A 19,092-nucleotide genomic window follows, 5' to 3' on the forward strand; every position below is an offset into this window, starting at 1 on the left:
GAGCATTGGAAAGCCTAGTTGTGCACGACACGTTTCTAATTGAAAATTATGTTTGAGCATATTAGCATCATCCAATTTTGCATGTGCATATCAACCATGGTATCGGAATATGAATAACTGGATGCATAGCACCTGTTTTCCGTTATGATGACCTACGCTTGAGTGTGGGAAGACCACCTAAGCTGTAGGCTAGTTGATCATTTTCTTGGGAAATTATTTGGTACGGACACATGGTATATCTTGGAATACGTTCAAAATGAAAAAGTGGAGCTTGTATCATGTGTATTTTATGTTGGAGCGATGCATTTTGGAGCCAATCCTCGAGGTGTAGGAGAGTCGCAGTGGAGCTGCGGCAATCAACTGCTATGAGAGGTGCTTCCTTATGTTTGTGCTACGAGGTATTATGCCTATATGTTATGGGATCTCCCTTTGTTAAACCCAAGTCAAGATGGCGAAAGATGGAGGAAAAGCAAAGGAAGATGAAAAAAGAGCAAAGACATGCAAGCGGCCCCTAAAGATGCACCGGGACAAAAAGCGCAACCATAAAAGAAAAGGCGCCTCAAAAAACTTGAAAAATCCTTGTAAAAGAGCGCCAGGCTCCCTCCTGTGCCCATTGTAAAATATTAGAAGGGTGTAGGCTAGAGGCACAGGGCTAAAATAGGAAAATGGAAAAAGGACATTGCCACAATGGCCGGTCATGTAAAAAAGGGATGGGTGCCCATGGGATTTTAGGGTTTGTATATATAAAGTTCAAAAAGTGAATAAGAGATCATTCTTTGGTGTGTGGTGAAAGGAGTCTTCTTCTTCTTCTCTCCTTCTCACCTTCTTGGTTGTGTGTGCTCTTGAGAGAGGGAGTGTGAGAGTGTGAGGGAGTGAGTGTGTGTGAGAGTGAGGGATTAAGAGGGTGAAGCTCTTCACCATCTCCTCTTCTTCTTCTTCTTCTCTTTCCTTCTCTCTTCTTGCGTGTGCGGCTATGGAGGATGGAGCTTGGAGGTGGAGGAGGCTTGAGGATGCTTGAGCTAGCATCTAGGATCGTGGAGCTACCGGTGTGTGGAAGAGAGGAGGCAACTCATTTCGACACTAAGGTAAGCTCACTACACCCGTAGGATCGACGGCGCATCGGCTAGGTGAGAGATAGCCATTAGAGCTCGCTTGGAACGCTTGAAACAATAAGTGGTCCGTGGGTCTTGGCAGTTGAGCGAAAGCTCCCACATTTTGGTTCCGTTGCCGGGACCAACGGATTCAAGCTTGAGCACTAGCGCGCCTCATATCGAGCATCGAAGTAAGGGATTCATCCCTGAAACGGAGCTTGAGATAGGTAGGAAGTTTGGGTGTTTTTGATCTTTAAAACAAGTAAGTATTTTGGGTTATTTTGGTTGTTTAATGATTAGGAAACATGGAGAAATCAGTTCACTATTTTGCTTTCGATTCGTGTTGCATTTATAGTAGGATAGGATTAGGAAATCGCACCGGAGAAGGGTAGGGTTTACTGTTGCAAAACATGGCAAAAAATCATGCAAAAATGGCAAAAAGCTCGCTTGTGATGCTTATGATTGGTAAGTGAGTGAGTGGGGGTGTCAACACCATACCCGGGAAGGGGTATAAGAGCCAAAATGCCAAGAAAACACTCATTTGCAATAGTTCAGTAAGAGAGAGAGAGAGAGAGCTACCAGCCAATTCCATTCGATCGGACCAACAACGAGCCTGTCACTCCATCCAGGTATATGAATCCCTTCTCTTACTCCCTTAGGCTGGATTTGGAAGGTTATGCCTGGTATGATTGAGTGAAGCATGAGAAATGATCGAAATCGAGTTTTCGTTGTTTACGTGTGCCGCGCTCGGCCTGTTCGAGTGGCCACTCCTGGGCCGAGTCCTAGAATTGGCCCTCAGCCACGTATCGAATTCAGCCCATCCGACCAAAACCCTAATCGACCCGTCCGAGTCTATAATTTGGACCATGGGCAAACTCGGCCCTCGGCCCGTTCGAACAACCTTGTCTGAGTCAACCGCTTGGCCCATCTGAGTGACTTCGTTCGAGTGATCCCGTCCAAGTGACTTCGTTCGAGTCCACATTGTCTAAGTCCCCGGATTTGGCCCTCAGCCCATGCGCCTCGGCCCGTCCGAGTAACCCACTCGGACCCTGCAATTCGGACTTGTTGGGCCAAGTGTAGATTTTTACTAGATTTTTAGAAAATTGACCTGACCCGGCTAGGACTCAACAGCTCAGATTGATGAAAGCCCGTAGGGTGCTCAAAAATTGATTCTGGAATGCGGAGTAGGAAAAATCGTAGGGCGCCGCTGCTTAGCAGCTAGAAGTGGGCAATTGCGAGACCTAGAGGCTTAGATGCGACCCGCTGAGCTGTAAGGCCTGATTGGACCAGAAACGAACGAGGCAACAACTTAGGGAAACCCTAAACCCTGACAAGATGGCCAGGAAGTACAAGCCTATTCGGCCCAAAACAACGGAGAGTGTGTAAGATGACTAGGAAGTGGTTGCTGCACTCACCCTGAATTTTTGCACTTGAAGTACACTTAAGGAAACTGGAAGCCTAATTGAGCACAGGTGCACGAGGAAAGACACATTGAGTGGCCATAAATTGAGGATTGTATTAAATAACTAAAGGAACTCACCCAGATAAACCACTCAAGGAACCCACCAATAGGAGAGAACCCAATACAGAGACAAACCATCAATGCTCAGAGGCAGGACCAAGCAAGGGATGCCAGCGAAGTGGATCGGATGAGCCTACTGAACCTAATCGATAGCTTGGTGGAGCACGACAGCTCGACAATGGCAGAAGAAAGTCCAGACCACAGATACGAGGAATTCGACTTAGGAGCCTTTCTAGATGCAGTTCAGCCAGCTGGTCAGTAGTTACGACACTCATGCTCGGTACGAGCACCGCGGTAGGACGGCGGACGCTATCATTGCAGATCTAGAAGAGGAGAGAAAGCTGGCCCGTAAGGCATTGCAAAGCATGGCTGAGTACAATAGGGATCAGCAGGCTAGGAACCAAAGGCAAGGCATGGAGTTGTGAGAGGTGCAGCGGGTACTGAACATGGATGGCAGGAATCGAACGGACCATGAGAGGGTACTAGAAGGAGACTTAATGCTGAGTGAGCTTCTTATGAAGTGACTACTCAATAACACGGCTGCAGAGCAAAGTGCCACGACTCTAGCGACATTGCTACTTGCAGGATTAGGAGTAAACCAAGGCCCAAAGAGCCAAGCTAAAATTCCTATTGTTGCCAAGCAACTCAATAAGTACCAGCCCCATGACGATCCCTACAGCTTTGTCGAGTAGTTTGAGCAAGTCTGTGAAGCCAACGGCCTCAACGACCTGATCCAACGCTCGCAAGCGTTCAGGCTTTACTTGGGCGACAAGGGTAGGACGTGGTATACAAGCTTAGATAACGCGGAGCGAGCCAACTTTGATGGCCTCAAGGATCTCTTCATTAAGAGATTTGCCGAGCCCGAATACTCTGATAATCTACTAGTACGCTTGATGAACGTCAAGCAGAAAGAGAAGGAGGACATTCGTGATTACATGACCCATGTATGGAGTCTTTTCAAGAGAATCCCTACTGGAGAGCGACCGACTGAAAAAGCAGTGTCAACTGTATTCATCAGCGGGATTCAGAATGAGGAACTATACAAGGCTTTGGCAGGCAACTCGAGCTTGCAGCGGGACGCGCTAGCCAGGGTCTTTGAGGAGGCCATCCGAGTTGACGATCAGCTGAAGGAGCGGAGCTCCAGGAGCGCGAACCTAGAGGAGGCCAACTCGCGAAGCTCAGAGAGAGCATCAACCTCGAGTGAGCGATCAGCACCATCATTCCAGGATAAGGGAAAAACCACCGAAACAAATCAAGACTTGGCTGACGTTAGAATGGGACTAGCCAAGTTGCAAGATATGTTGAGACGACCAATGCGCCCACACATCCAATGCGTGTACTGTGGTGGAAACCACTTGCTAGCCGAGTGTCAAGACCCTAGGTCATGACCTTGCGCTAACTGTGGTAGGTTTGGTCATGACGTCGCGCATTGTAGACTGCCAAGGAGACTTCCATACTCACAACCATACGGCCAGCCTTACCTAGTAAACAGGCCACATCCATTTTTTGAAAGGGGAGCCCCACTAGCCCTCCCCGAACCCAACGACATTAAGCTGGCCATTCCTAGGATGGAAATAAATCCTACAAGCGTTCCTAGGCCGCCTGGTCCTTACGTAACCCACCCATCGAGTGACGCTCCTGTCCACTATGTGGAAGAACCAAACAAGGAGGAATCTTACATATGCCCTTACGTTTCACATGACGACGAGGGCAACGCTGTCCTTATGGATTATCGCCCAGTCCCGGTGATGGCGTTGGGAAGAGGACGAGGTAAGGGCCTAGGAGGGTTAGGCACAGGACACAATCACCTGTTGGACCTGCGGCCATCTAGGTCATATCTCATCGCGTTGCCCTGAGAGGGAGCAACAAAACAGAGATAAGGCTGACCAAAGGTGTGCCGAGTGCAGAATCACCCATCTTTTTGTCGATTGTCCAAGGTGAAAACCGTCATCTAGCTCAGCCAACGAACCATCGGTCCCATTGGGGTTGTTCGGTGTCGAGAACCACGACGGGGAGGCCACGCCTATCCCCTTGTGGGTCATGACCCATGCCCAAACGAAGTAGACTGGCATCTCTCTTCTAGGACCTAGCAATCTTGATGCAGCCTCGATCGAGAAGAAGAACCATAGACGGTGGAAGAGGAAGTCGGAAGCCAAAATCACACTAAAGACAGAGGGTGTCACAACTCTACCCACTGGAAAGAAGGTCTTCGATGCAGAAGCAGAGACGTCAGCCCCTAAGACTGCCAAAAAGGGAAGCGCTAGGGTAGGGGAATACCCGCAATCGAAGTGACAATTAGAGGCCATAGAGAAGGTGAGAGAATGGGTGAAGGAAGCCCAAGAACACCTAAAGGACGCTGAGCCCATCATAGAGGATGGGATCAATGACCTCTCCAGCATAAGTATGCCGACCTCACTCCCACAACCAAAGTCAAGAGAAGCAACTGCACCACAAGTAGTAGAGCTAAGGCCAAGCCTCAGCGCTGCTACAGGGCCGCGGTTCAGTCACGGCCACTGGCTAGGACAATCCAGGTTAGAAGAGAGACGAACACCCAACGATCTCCTAACCACACTAGTGACTACCCCTATAACACTCAGCCTGGGAGATCTGCTTAGGTAGCACCCCACCCTATGGCAGGACCTTAAGCAATGGGTTGAAGGGACACAAGAGTAGGTCACGACAGACACTCAAGACCATGAGGTAGAAACGCAAATACCGAGTTTGATGCTGCATACTGTGCCTAAGTCCTTGCACGTCAATGCCTTTTGGGAAGGCTCCGAGATGCATGCAGTCTTATCGGTCTTAGCCCTAGGCGATACAACGAGGAAGGGAATCGTAGGCATGGGGGCCGGGGTTAGTGTGCTTAGCCACATAGTGCTTCAGGCTTGGGGAAACCCACTTGTTGAGACGGCTAGGTTTAATGTCACACTAGCGAACGGTATGAGAGTCAAGCCATTTAGGGTGCTTAAGAATTGGCCAGTGAAGATCGCAGGTGTCCAGTTCTCCATTGACTTCATAGTCATGAAGGGATTGGACTATGACATTCTATTAGGCTGGCCCTGGATGCGCAACGCTAGGGTCATCGAAGATTGGGGTAATGGCTTAATCTTCCTTGGCAATAGGACGGACGCTGTGAGAGTAGAGATGGACACCTAGAAGACCTCATCCGTCGACTTAGATGCCATCTCTGCTATGCTCAAAGGTAATGCTCAGGCCAAGAAGTCCTGCGGACCCTTAACCAGGTATATCCCATGCTCAGAGGACGAGTGGGATTGGATGCATGTCCTTGCTACAATTGACCTGCCGTTCTCTGACCATGAAGCATATGAGCAAGCCATCAAAACAATCGGCAAGGCTGACGACATGCCCTTCGTGCCAGTCTGCATGATGGCAGGGAGCCTCCAAGGGAAGCCAAAGCCCGTCAACTCCCACGTTCCAACCAACAAAAGGGAACTCCAGGAGGTACTGGAATATCTATCGGACAAGCTAGTTGGCAATCCAGCTGCAAATCTCAAACCACTCTAGGATCTCTTAAATGAATCCAAGTGGCAATGGACCAGAGTGCATGACTTAAACCTCATGTATAACTGAGCCCTGATGCCCGACCAACGAACAAGGATAGACCGAGTCCTAGGAGATGACAAGCAGTCTGATGAAGAAAATTTGAACGACGAATACGAAGACTGCCAGTCCTTCAGTGATGGAAGTGAGGGTGAAGTGAACACCGTGGAATACGACACTGAAGGACAAGAAATAGAGCAAATACGAGCAGACTCCACGCCGCAGAGAAAGAGTATCTTCTGGAGGGAGCGAGGAGTCATGAGCGTGGAATGTGACCGCACCTGGTTGGAACACATAGGAGCCATAGACCTCGAGCAAGCGAGACTAGCCTAGCCAGGAATGACGTCGGTGTTTAGAACTGAATCACCATCTGAACTATGCCCACCAGGAGAGACCACCTCTTCTGGCGAAGGAGGGGGATTCGACTCTGAATCAGAGGTTAGCTCGGATAGTGATCCAGAGATCCCTAGGCTGCCCATAACCAAACGCACCAAGGGGGACCTACCAGTCCACTTGAGGCGCAGGCGATTGAGATAGGAAAAGGCAAAACAACCCAGGGATGCTTGAACGGAAGAACAATGAAAACCGCAGGATCTCCCTAAATGATTCACAAAATTCAAAAAGGGGGATAGAGTGGTAGTATTGTTAGGTGCCAAACGTTAAGCACAGACAAGTGAACCAATCGAGGGACCAGCTAGGGTCAAGGAGGTGGACTTAGCCCAAGAGGGGAACCACCCTGACCAGTCTTCATTGCTGATGACTTGACTAATGAAGAAGAAACAAGTCTTGTCGCTCTCTTGCGAGAGTACATAGATGTGCTCGCCTGGTCATCAGGAGAGCTTAAGGGGGTAGACCCAAGTGTCGTGACCCACAACATACCCATGACGCCGGACGCAATGCCGGTCAAGCAGCGACCGTACCCTATGAATCCTAAACATGCTCATGCTATCAAGGAGGAGATTGATAAGCTCATGAGAGCAGGATTCATTTATGAAATTGAGCACACAGACTGGGTATCACCGATAGTCATCGTAATGAAGAAGAATGGAAAAATCCGAGTGTGCATCAATTACAAGAAGGTGAATGCTGCCACCAAGAGGGACAACTATCCGTTGCCGTACACCAAGCACATGCTGGAGAGAGTGGTAGGCAAGGGAGCCTACAATTTCTTGGATGGCTTCTCAGGCTACAACCAGGTGTAAGTGCATCCTGCGGATAGGCATAAGGCTACCTTCGCCACTGAGTGGGGTGTCTTTGCTTACATAGTCATGCCCTTCGGGTTGACTAACACCCCTGCCACTTTTCAATGCCTCATATGCACCATCTTTAAGGACATACTTCGCAAGGAGTTAGAAGTCTTTGTCGACGACCTCTGTGTCTACTCAACGTGGGTCAAACACTTAGACAAACTCCAAGCAGTCTTTAAGCAGTGTTGTTTATACCGCCTCTCCTTGAACCCCTTAAAGTGCCAGTTTTGGGTGAAGCATGGATGCATTCTAGGGCACGTGGTGTCGAAGAATGGCATTGCCACTGACTTCTCAAAGGTCAGGGTCATTGTTGACCTTCCACCCCCAAGCAACTACAAAGGATTTCAATGCTTCCTAGGCCATACCGGGTACTATCAGCGGTTTGTACTCAATTATGCATTGATCGCTAGACCCTTGTACAAGCTGCTTATAGTCTTCGAATGGACTGAAGCATGCCAAAGGGCATACGAAGAGTTGAAGAAGGCTCTAACCACAGCACCAATCGTACGAGCCCCAGATTGGACCATCACCTTCCACGTGCATATCGATGCTTCTAAGTTTGCCGTGGGGGCAATGTTATGCCAGCGTGGCGAACACAATTTAAACTATCCAGTGAGCTTTGCTAGCAGACAACTCACTGAGACAGAAATGAATTACTCAACGACGGAAAGAGAAGGACTAGCCATGGTATTCGCAGTAAAGAAATTCCGACATTACCTTTTGGCCACGCCCTTCACCTTCTTTGTGGACCATCAAGCCTTGCTATATCTAGTAAACAAACCTTGTGCTACATGATGCATAGCTCGATGGCTCCTTTTGCTTTTAGAGTTTGACTTCTCCGTAGTGGTACGGAAGGAAAATCAACATTACATGGCTGATCACATGTTGCACATTCCCACCGGAGAAGCCGCTGGACAAGGTGTTATTGATGAATTGCCCGACGCCCATCTGTTTAACCTCTCCAGCGAGAGAGACCTATTTAAGGCTGATCTAACACCGTATTGGGCAAATGACATAGTCCAAGTGCTTGAGCATGGACTGCCTGACCAACCAATCAAAAAATCCCGGCTTCGGCGATTAATCCTTAAGATCCAGCCCTATTAGCTGATTGCAGGCCAACTCTATAGGCTGGGGCAAGACAGATTGTTGTGCAGATGCATGTGCAAATATGAGGTGCATGATGTGCTCTCAGAAGTGCACGGCGCCATTGCCGGTGGGCACTTTAGTGGAGACACGACATCACAAAAAGTGTTGCAGTCTCAACTGTGGTGGCCCACACTTTTCCGCAACGCAGCACGATTCGTCAAGCACTGTGACAAGTGCTAGCGGACGAAGGTCCCAATTCGCAAAGATCGAATGGAATTAACTCCGGTTATTGCTCGACAACCCTTCGAAAAATGGGGAATTGATTTCATTGGGCCCATCAGTTCTATAGCACAGTATTTGCAGGCTAAGTACATCATTGTGGCCATGGATTACCTCACTAAGTGGGCAGAAGCACGAGCCACATGAAAAAACGACGCTAGAATGACGGCTAAGTTCTTATGGGAGCAAGTAATCTCACGATTTGGTTGCCCCATCGAACTGGTCAGTGACCAAGGCACGCACTTCATCAATGAAGTGATCACGCACCTCCTGTCCACCTTCCTCATCATCCATCGCAAATCCTTGCCATACTACCCTCAGGCAAGCAGCCAGGCTGAATCAACAAATAAGATTCTCGTCAATGTCCTAACCAAGGTCGTCTATGCTTCACACAGCGACTGGGACAACAAGTTGATGGCAGCTCTGTGGGCTTACCGAACCGCTTATAAAACGGCTATTGGTCAAACCCACTTTAGGCTGACATATGGGACAGAAGCGATTCTACCATTAGAGTTCTTTGTCCCTAGCCTGAGAATAGCGCTTCAAGAGCGATGGGAAGGGAAGGAGGCATGGATGCAAGGACTAGTTGAGCTCGAACATCTCTCAGAGACTCGTCTTCTTGCCACCCATGCACTGATCTACAAAAAAGCCCGATGCAAGAGCTGGTTTGACAAGCACATCAAGCATCACGAGTTCAAACAGGGTGACTTAGTGATCCTCTACTCAGTTAAAGGGCATAAGAAAAAGATGAAATTTAGAGGTCTTGGACCATTCAAGGTTTGTGCAATCAGCCAAACAGGCAACGTCGAACTCGAGACCCTAAACGGTGAAGGAATAGGCTTCTTCAATGGCAGCCGTGTCAAGAAGTACTACCCCCTACGCATCCTTTGCACGAACCATCGATGTTAGAACTGCTATCAAGGTCTGAGTAGCCACAATCACTGATATCGACGACGAGGACGAGGAAGCCGTGGAACCCGCATACCTTCGTATCACGGTCACGGCCAAACAAACATGTGCTTTCACCGCCTTGATCAACGAGGGAGCAGACTTCAACGTCCTGACCTATGATCATTGGACTCAACTTGGCCAGCCACAACTTCAACCCACCACTGTAAAATTAAGCCCATATGGGGCTCATTCCTATGCACTAATCGGAAAGTGCAAGGCAGTCGTTTCTATCGAGTCTGAGACTGTTCCAATGCTTTTCTACGTGCTACCAAATGCTAAAAACGCAGGCACGGAGCCATTGCTGGGGCGCACCTTCAAAAAGCAAACCCACTACAATGTCAACTACATGTCACAGTGCATCCACCTAGCAATAGGCAACGTTCGCATTGTTACAGCTTTCAGCAAGGGCTGCGCAACCTCATCTCGGGCCACCCAGCCATCGATAGAAACACCTGTAGGAAATTCTAAGGAGGGGGTAGTGTGCGGCCGCCACTCCTCGAGTCTCATCGCCCGCAACCCATACCAGCCAAAGCTAAGGCCCCACAACCTCGCCTCCAATGGGTGCCTAAACAATTGCAACAGCCGCCTAGGAGTCGATGCTCCTACCCTCAGAAGACCAGAAACTCTAAACCTAGGAGGCCCGAATGCAGTCACAGGAATAGATGTATAATCAGTCAAAGATGGGTCCCCAAGGCTCTCTTGCGTGCGCAAGGCTACTATGAGGGCAATGCTTGGCTATGGATACCTAAGGCCCACGGAGCCAGAGGCACCACGCGTACGCCAAACTCAAGCTTGATCATCCCAAAAATCGTAGGACCTCGAAACCACAAGCCGCAGAGCTTCCCCGACCCGCAACCATCGAGTCCATCCACACACGAATCTACGCGAATCGCCCAAGCCTGTCTGACCAATCAACAACCGCCAGCTTGAGCATCATCACAAGCAGGGAATGATCCGGCTTTCCAAATCCATATTGGAAGTAATACACCATCACTTGAGGCCGTTGCTAACCTAGCCTCTGCCCCAGCGACCCAATCGCAAGCTCCTAAAGTCCTACCACAACAACTCTCCACCGTCAAAGGCTCAAGTCCTACCAAACCCCAACCACCCGCAAGCCTTAGGCCCTCTTACGAGAGGAAATCCTTTCTCTCACTAGCAGCTGATTTAGTTGAAGAAACAAGGGATGACGTGGTGGATTGCATTAAGAGACTGGACGCTACTTTTGTGTCGCTAGCTTTGAGCTACGATCACCTCGACTCAGGCCTATTGGATGAATCCTTCGTAGCCGAAGTTCAAACAATGCCTTGTTCTTGGGAAACGTTTGAATTTGCATTTGCAAAAGCCCCTACCTCTACTGCTAAGTTGCTCAGCGGTGAGATCTCAAAAGAGCAGGCAATCAAACAATGCCTCATCATGTCGTATGATCAGCGAACCACCTTTGCCATCACTGACCAAGAAGTGGCAGAGTTGTCAAAACTCTCCGAGATGAAATCCCAGTTCTTAAGGCATTGGTACAATCTTAGACTGCAATGGGAAGTTGAAGGATGCCGAGTAATGACCAACGCTGAGCAGCGACGCGCTATCAAAATGGCAGAGTACGACCCCACATACGTCACGCCGACATCATATCGAGTGTTAACCACGCTGCGGGGCCGTCCTATAGAAGACCACATCAAGGGACACCCCTACCTCGACCGCCTGTTGACCGAAGAGGAGTTACACATTGCTAGCCGAGTCAACTCAGGCGTCTTCCTGACTGATGTTCTCACATACATCACCCAAGTGGGGATTAAACCCTCCGACCTGGACTGCGAAGCCATTTGGAATACAACCCCAATTTCTATAGTCGGCTCCTTCACAAGTAGCCATCCATGCCGAAAGACCTACACCTTCTAACCCTCATCCTAGGAAGGATTCCTCTCAAACTAAAAGGGGAGGGGGTAAGGTGAATCAGATCAGAAGTAATAAAGCTAATCAAAGCTAGTAAAGTACGTAGACATACATTGTGAAAAACGGATGGGGTAGAAAAGAGGACACAAAAACTTTGAATTAAAAGGCAAAAAGTCAAAGTCTGAAAAGCGAACTTGCACTAGACTTTAATGAGTTCATTCAAAGGCATAAAGTTTTTTTTTCTGTTTTAGTGATTACTATATCGTAAGCACTAACGAAAATTACGGTTATGACAGGAACAAAAAATGTCGCAGCAGGACCGAGCTCACCGACTCTCCTTCATAGAGGAAGAGAGAACGCAGTACAACATCAACCTGGAGAACTGTGCCTATAATTAGCTGAGATTCCAAACTATCCATAATTTGGAAGAATTAGTGGCCAGGAGCATCGTGGACAGCTGCAACCTCAAAAAGTACCTGGAAAGTTTTGCACAAGAACCTGAGCACACGAGCTGTGTGGAATTTCTCAGGTCCTACAATCCCGACAGAGAGTGCAGCACTGTCATAGTGGGGAGAGGACAAAATGCTAAGCAGGTGCTGGTCCATCTAACCTCGGCCTTGGTGGAGAAGGCACTGGGGCTGGAACCGAAGGTGAAAAAGAAGCAAAAGAGGGACGTTTATGCCATGCTGGGGATGAGAAAGGAGGATGTGTTGACGAACGATGGCATCAGTATCCAGGACATCCCCAGTGCAGAGACCAGACTCGTATATGCACTCTTCTCCAGCCAGCGCTATAACGCGCTGATGCACCGGATCAGCGTACCAATCCTGGAAAATGTAGCGGCCCAGACCCTGCACGAAGTCGACTGGAACGACTACGTGTGCAAGACTATTGATCAGGCAGCCTGAGCGCTAGCCTTAGGAAGCTTGCCAGCAGGAGGAGAATCACCGATGTCGAAGGCCGTAGAAAGAAAAAGGGCTTCCTCCAAAGCCTCATTCATCGCATACGAGGGCATTTTATTGTCGCTTATCTAGGAGGCCGTAAAGGAAGCAGAAGAGGGGGAGGGAGAAACACCTGACCGATCACCACCCCATCAACACCAGGACAGGTCTAGCAATAGGACGGAGACAGAGGAAGAAGGGGAAGAGCAAAAGAGCAAAAAGTAGGTTAAGGAGACTAAGAAAAAAGCAGTGCAGAAGAAGAAGAAATAGGATGAAGGCCGTACAAAAGGAGAGGGAGGACTTGGAGAAAGTGAAACGACAATCCCTCAAGGAGGCAGAGGAGAGAGAAAGGAAGAGGAAGCAAGAAGAAGAAGAGACAACGGAACAAGTCAGGTAGGCTAAAAAGGCATCCAAGCGAGAAGCCGAAAGGAGAAGAAAAGAAGAGCAGGAGGAAAAAGAAAAACTAGAGGAAGAATGCAAAAAGGCTGAGGAGGAAAGGAAAAGAAGAGTTGCGGAGGAGGAGGAGGAGTTAAGAAGAAAAGAGGAGGAGGACCTGGTCGAAGCTACATGCTGGTCCATCAAGACGCAGTGCAGGGAAGATGACCTAGAAGCCTAGAATCAGCCCAGGGAAGAGAGGCCTAGCTCCAGCATGCAGGCCCCAAAACCCGCACCCCCTGCAGTTCCAGAAGGAAAAGGCAAAGCACCCCTGCATCCCATCCCCACCCTCATGGCACCCCCTGCTGAACCCACTACGCCCACCCCCAGCATCCCCACTAGCTTTGAAGTGTCCCACCTGGTGGCCTGGATGCAATACTTCATCAGCAAGGAAATGGGCCAAGGGAAAATCACGAAAACTATGACCACGGAACCAAAAAGGCCAGCTGCAGATGTTGAATCAAGGTAGGATCAAAAGTGCTCGCTCATGGAGGCCTTAACCACCCCCACCCACACAACAATGACACCACCAGCCAGTTACGATGAATACGTCGTTGAGCTACTCTCTCAACTGGAGAGAGCAAAGGAGGAGAAAAGGATGACTGTGGCTGAGTTGATGACATAAAAAGAGTCAGTGGCGGCTTTTCAATTGGAAAAAACCCGCATCATCGCCATGGAGCAACGCCAAATATTCAAACTCAAGCAAGAGTTGAAAGCCAAAGAGAATAAGGAAGAAAGTTACAAGCAGCGGCTGCTGGAGGACAAGAATCAGGAACTCGTGCAGATGCAGCGGGAGTACAAGCTCTTCCTGATGCAATATAAGGAACTGGAGTCAAAGCATAAGGAACTGGAGTTAAAGACCGCCACCATTGAGCAGATGATGGAGGAGCTGAACGCTAAGGAAGAGGAGAGGAGCCAAGAGAGGGAGCAGCAACGAAAGAAGATCGAGTCTATCACCGATCAACTACGTCTCGGGAAGACAGAACAAGACAACATGAGCAAAGAGCTCAAGACCCAGGAGCAGAAGCTTGTAACCCTAGCCCAAAAGTAGGGGGAGAGCATAGAAGGAATGAGAAAAAGGGCCGAGGAATGGGCTATGCAGAACAAGGCACAGGTGAAGGCTCTGGCGCAGCGCCTCGCCTTGGTGGAGAAGGAAAAAATCTTGGCAAAAAGCAAAGCGGGCACCATCCAGACAGCCTTCACAGCCCAACAACAAGCCTTCCTCAATACGCTACTGGATACAACGCAACCAGAGAGAACGAAGCCATTGGAGGTGGTAAAGAAGAAATTAAGTATCGCACGCAAAGCTTTGCACACAGGGTTGCGGATGCCACCCCAACCTGCAGAGGTAAGGTTGGGCCTAGAGGAGCAGCGGAAGTATCTACTATTGGCTGGCCTAACCCCCCAGGAGGCAGATGCCCTCGACTTTGAAGAAAGAGCACTACAAGAAAACCGGCAGGGGGAGGAAGTTGAATTCGAAATTGACATGAATAGATTTAGAGAAGGTGTAATCCCGCAGCCCCCCTCGCCGCAAGAACAAGATCATCAGCAACAATCCAACCCGCCCCTGGACAGATAGGCCATCCTTAAAGAGCAGCGGAAAGAGTTGGTGGAAGAGGCCAAAAAAGGGCTGCAGGCCAAGCCCGTTGTGCAGCCATCCGCTCCCCTCCCACCATGCCCCGAAGACCTACCTATGTAGTTCCATGCAGAATTGGTGGTCTGGGAACGGCAAGAACTGGAAAAGGACCCTTTCTCCTTCAGTTTCCTTATGCCTGATAGCCTTAGAAGGGTCCTGCCGATCAAGGCGATGGAGGAGGTGATCACGACTGGCAGCCGACTAGGCCAAAGATGGCTGGAGGACAGGGCAAGGACCCCCACCTTGTGGGGCATGGAAGGGGCCGAATTCTGGCAAGACAAGATATATGAGGTGCCACACATGATAAGGGGCTATGACTACCAACCCCTCTAGAGGAGGTGAATATATAATACCAATATGCTCGCCTGGATGGCTTTTTATAACACCCTATCCTACGAGTGAAATGACCCTATGTTTATGGCGTATCCCCATAGGGTAGGTGTGGATTTTGTCGCCACCCTCCATGGGAGGCACGACTTCCCCGTCATCTACAATGCCAATGCCACTTCCTTTGAGAACGCTCTACTTTTTGATCTAGGAAGCCTGCCCGCCTCCATGACTGAGTTCTCCTCCTCCCCAGATCCCGCATTCATAACCACCTGTAATTATCTTAGGCTCCTTAAACTCCTACTTAAGCAAGATCCGGCACCGCAAGAAAGCGGCTTGCCTCCCCTCTTTTTTGATCCTAATGCTATCGATAGTTGCGCTATGACCCGCTTAATGATGCGGGCTAGCCTTCTACCTTCATTTTGCCTAGTGCTCCTAGAGGATATGAGCGACATCCAATTCACTAAGTGCAATCACCCCTTCCTATCCACCACCCCTCTCCATCTCCGCATGAACTTGAAAGGGTACATGCAGAGCCATCAATTTTTACACAAATCCATCCGCTCGCCCTCCCCCTCTCATGCCGACGACGAGAGCTAGCCTTGGCTGTCCTGCTCCTCATGTAATCCTATCCCGAAATGTATTAAAAAAAATGCATGATCACTGCACCTAGGGGTCCTTAAGTTAGGCGTGTTCAGTGACCTTGGTCGGCTGGCTCCACTCCTAACCCCCTAGCCCTTTTTAATCCCCCATGTCACGCTTAGGGCACATCAACGGCAGGACACACTTAGGGAGGTAACACTCACCTATGGTTTGACCTGTCACCCTAAGCCATTGGCACCACCCCCTTGGCACAAATGGGGTCCTCAAGTGTGGGACATCACCCGAGTTTGCCTGCGGTTAGACCCACTTCCCCATTTCACTAGCACGAGCACATTGCACCAACACGCTGAGGACAACATCCCCCGAGATAGCGCACCGCACCTTCTTCTTCAGGTACACCACAAACGCCCAACCACCAACTTTGGAGGCCCTCGTCCACTCATGCAATCCACTAAGCTGCTCCAACGACCATCGTTCTTGAGCTTCCACAAACACTTGAGTCTACATGTGGCCTGTACCCTTACACCCACGCCAAAAGTGCCATGGGACTGGCACCTGTCTAGGAGGGGGATAATGTTAACCCCAAGTCAAGATGGCAAAAGATGGAGGAAAAGCAAAGGAAGATGAAAAAAGAGCAAAGACATGAAACGGCCACTAAAGATGGACCGGGGCAAAAAGTGCAACCATAAAAGAAAAGGCGCCTCAAAAAACTCAAAAAATCCTTATAAAAGAGCGCCAGGCTCCCTCCTGTGCCCATTGTAAAATATTAGACGGGTGTAGGCTAGAGGCACGGGGCTAAAAGAGGAAAATGGAAAAAGGACATTGCCACAATGGCCGGTCATGTAAAAAAGGGATGGGTGCCCATGGGATTTTAGGGTTTGTATATATAAAGTTCAAAAAGTGAATAAGAGATCATTCTTTGGTGTGTGGCAAAATGAGTCTTCTTCTTCTTCTCTCCTTCTCACCTTCTTGCTTGTGTGCTCTTGAGAGAGGGAGTGTGAGAGTGTGAGGGAGTGAGTGTGTGTGAGAGTGAGGGATCAAGAGGGTGAAGCTCTTCACTATCTCCTCTTCTTCTTCTTCTTCTCTTCCCTTCTCTCTTCTTGCGCACGCGGCTATGGAGGATGGAGCTTGGAGGTGGAGGAGGCTTGAGGATACTTGAGGATGCTTGAGCTAGCATCTAGGATCGTGGAGCTACCGGTGTGTGGAAGAGAGGAGGCAACTCATATCGGCACTAAGGTAAGCTCACTACACCCGTATGATCGACGGCGCATCGTCTAGGTGAGAGATAGCCACTAGAGCTCACTTAGAACGCTTGAAACAATAAGTGGTCCATGGGTCTTGGCGGTTGAGCAAAAGCTCCCACACCCTCTGAGGAGAAGGGATGGTAAACGTTGGACTATGACCTAATACAAACACAGAATCGACATTAGCATTTAGTGTAGAGTGAGTCTTAGACGCTCTTGGCCGCGAGGCCATGTGGTGGGGTTGTCTGTTGTGTGCATGGGGTTTGGCTAGTGCCATAGCCAGTGTCGGCCTATTTTAGGTCCCATTAGTGGTGCGTCTGCCAGGAGCTACCTATAAGCGGCGGTTTTTGAATCTAGGTTATAAAGGGACCTAAGTTTATAATTTCCATTAGTAGTGTGTTGAGCTACCCATAAAATGGGGTTCGTTCAAGGATGGAAAACATTGGCTTTGCCTATACAAAACTTAATGATGGATTTAGTTAGTTATGTAGAGCATGAGACCTCTATAGCAGATATTTAGGTGATGAGAAGAGTAATCCTTTAGTGGTTACCCCATCCTCTAATGCGATGATATGGGATGAGGCTCGCCTTGGTGTGGTCTCTACCCAAGAGAAATCATGTATAACCATCCATCAACCTAGAGGGCATGGAACAAGTATGTTGGAAGTTGTGGTGGTCATGGCATCAACAAGTGATTATGCTAAAGCTGTAGTGCCATGGGAAAAACTTGACATACAGTGGAGTGCAATTATGGCTGAAACATCCCATGTGGTGGGGCATCATGCCAAAATTTTAGGTATCACAAGGATGCTAGAAGCCCTAGCTATAAAGGGAAAAATGTTGCTTAAAAGGCACAGTCCCCAGGTCTTAAGTGCTAAGGATAAGTTTGCTTTTGATGAGGGGTAGAAGCTCCTAGATAAAGCCATTATGGAACTGCTTAGGAAGGGGCAAGATATGGAAGATCCTCTAAGAAAGGATCAATGACGTGCTAAGAGCTATAGGACTCCCTAGACCACTCTGTGAGTTGGCAAAAAGGGATGGAAAGGATAATATTAACCTTCCTACACCAATAAAGGTGGAAATGGAAGAGGTTGGAGACCCCAAGACACTAGAGTTAGGTCATGAATATGAAGATTTTAAGGGCCCAGTGCTAATCCCAAAGGAGAGGATTAAATGCCCTCCTCCTTATAGGGATCTCCTAGTATTTCATGGATTGGTAAATGAGGATCCAATGTTGCACTTAAAAGAATATGGCGTAACTTTCCTTGCAAGTGTGTTCGCTGATATTCATCGGATGCTTGTATTTTCTAGCACCCTGAAGGGAGTAGCTAGAAAATGGTACTGGAGCCTCCCAAGGGGGTCTATTAAATCCTTTGAGGAGTTGAGTGATCGATTTTTAGATGAATATGAGAAGAAGGTGCCTATGACCCAAGTTTTAAGGTAGCTGATGTAGATTAGGCACGAGTCCTATCCTTCTGTTAAAGAATATGATAGAGCCTTTGATGATATTCTGAGGCTTTGGCCAAGAAGAGCTACTGCATTGCCAGGTGATGTGCTATGTGAGCTCTTTTTGAGTGGCTTAGAGATTAACATGCAAATCCAAATGGGAATGCAGAATCCTAAGTCATTACGGGAAGCAAAGATGCTTGCCATTGATCATGAGAGACATATTTAGAGATGTTGGGAAAACTTTTGGTTAGTACAAGTGCATCCCAGCTTCCAACCATTTCTACATGGAGACAACTCACTTGTTGATACCAAGGCAGCCTATGAGGGGAACCTTGATAGCCAAAATATCCAAGAAAAAAATGGCAATAGTAGGGATAATATACCCCCTAGGGATCAAAATATTCCAAGCCCAATAAGTCCCATCAAGGCTTGCAATGCTTCCATGAGAGGTAGTTGTGATAGTAACATTGATAGAACCATTGGGCCTATGAGTGTGGATAAGTATCCTATGGGAGGTTCTAGTTTTGCCAGTGGAAAGGATCTAAAGAGACCTTTGCCATCTTTAAACAAGTTATTCTTTTGAGTAGATGTTGTTCCTATCAGTAAGAACATGGTTTCTATAAATAGACAATTGTAGAGTGGACTGTTTACCGTAGCACAGAGGAACGAAAAATCGAGCAGAAGTGGGGGAAAAATGGAAGAAGGAGATAACCAAAAAGTCACAGGACAAAGGAAGGAAAAGGCGCCCTAGATGGATGTCAGACTCTGAAATTCGAATGACGACCTCTCTAGAAGGCTTCAGTGTCACCTCGAGAAAAGAAAAGAGTAAA

Source organism: Lygodium microphyllum, chromosome 22, assembly GCF_053477565.2.
Source record: "Lygodium microphyllum isolate KBCC chromosome 22, Lygodium_microphyllum_v1.1.10, whole genome shotgun sequence".
Taxonomy (NCBI): domain Eukaryota; kingdom Viridiplantae; phylum Streptophyta; class Polypodiopsida; order Schizaeales; family Lygodiaceae; genus Lygodium; species Lygodium microphyllum.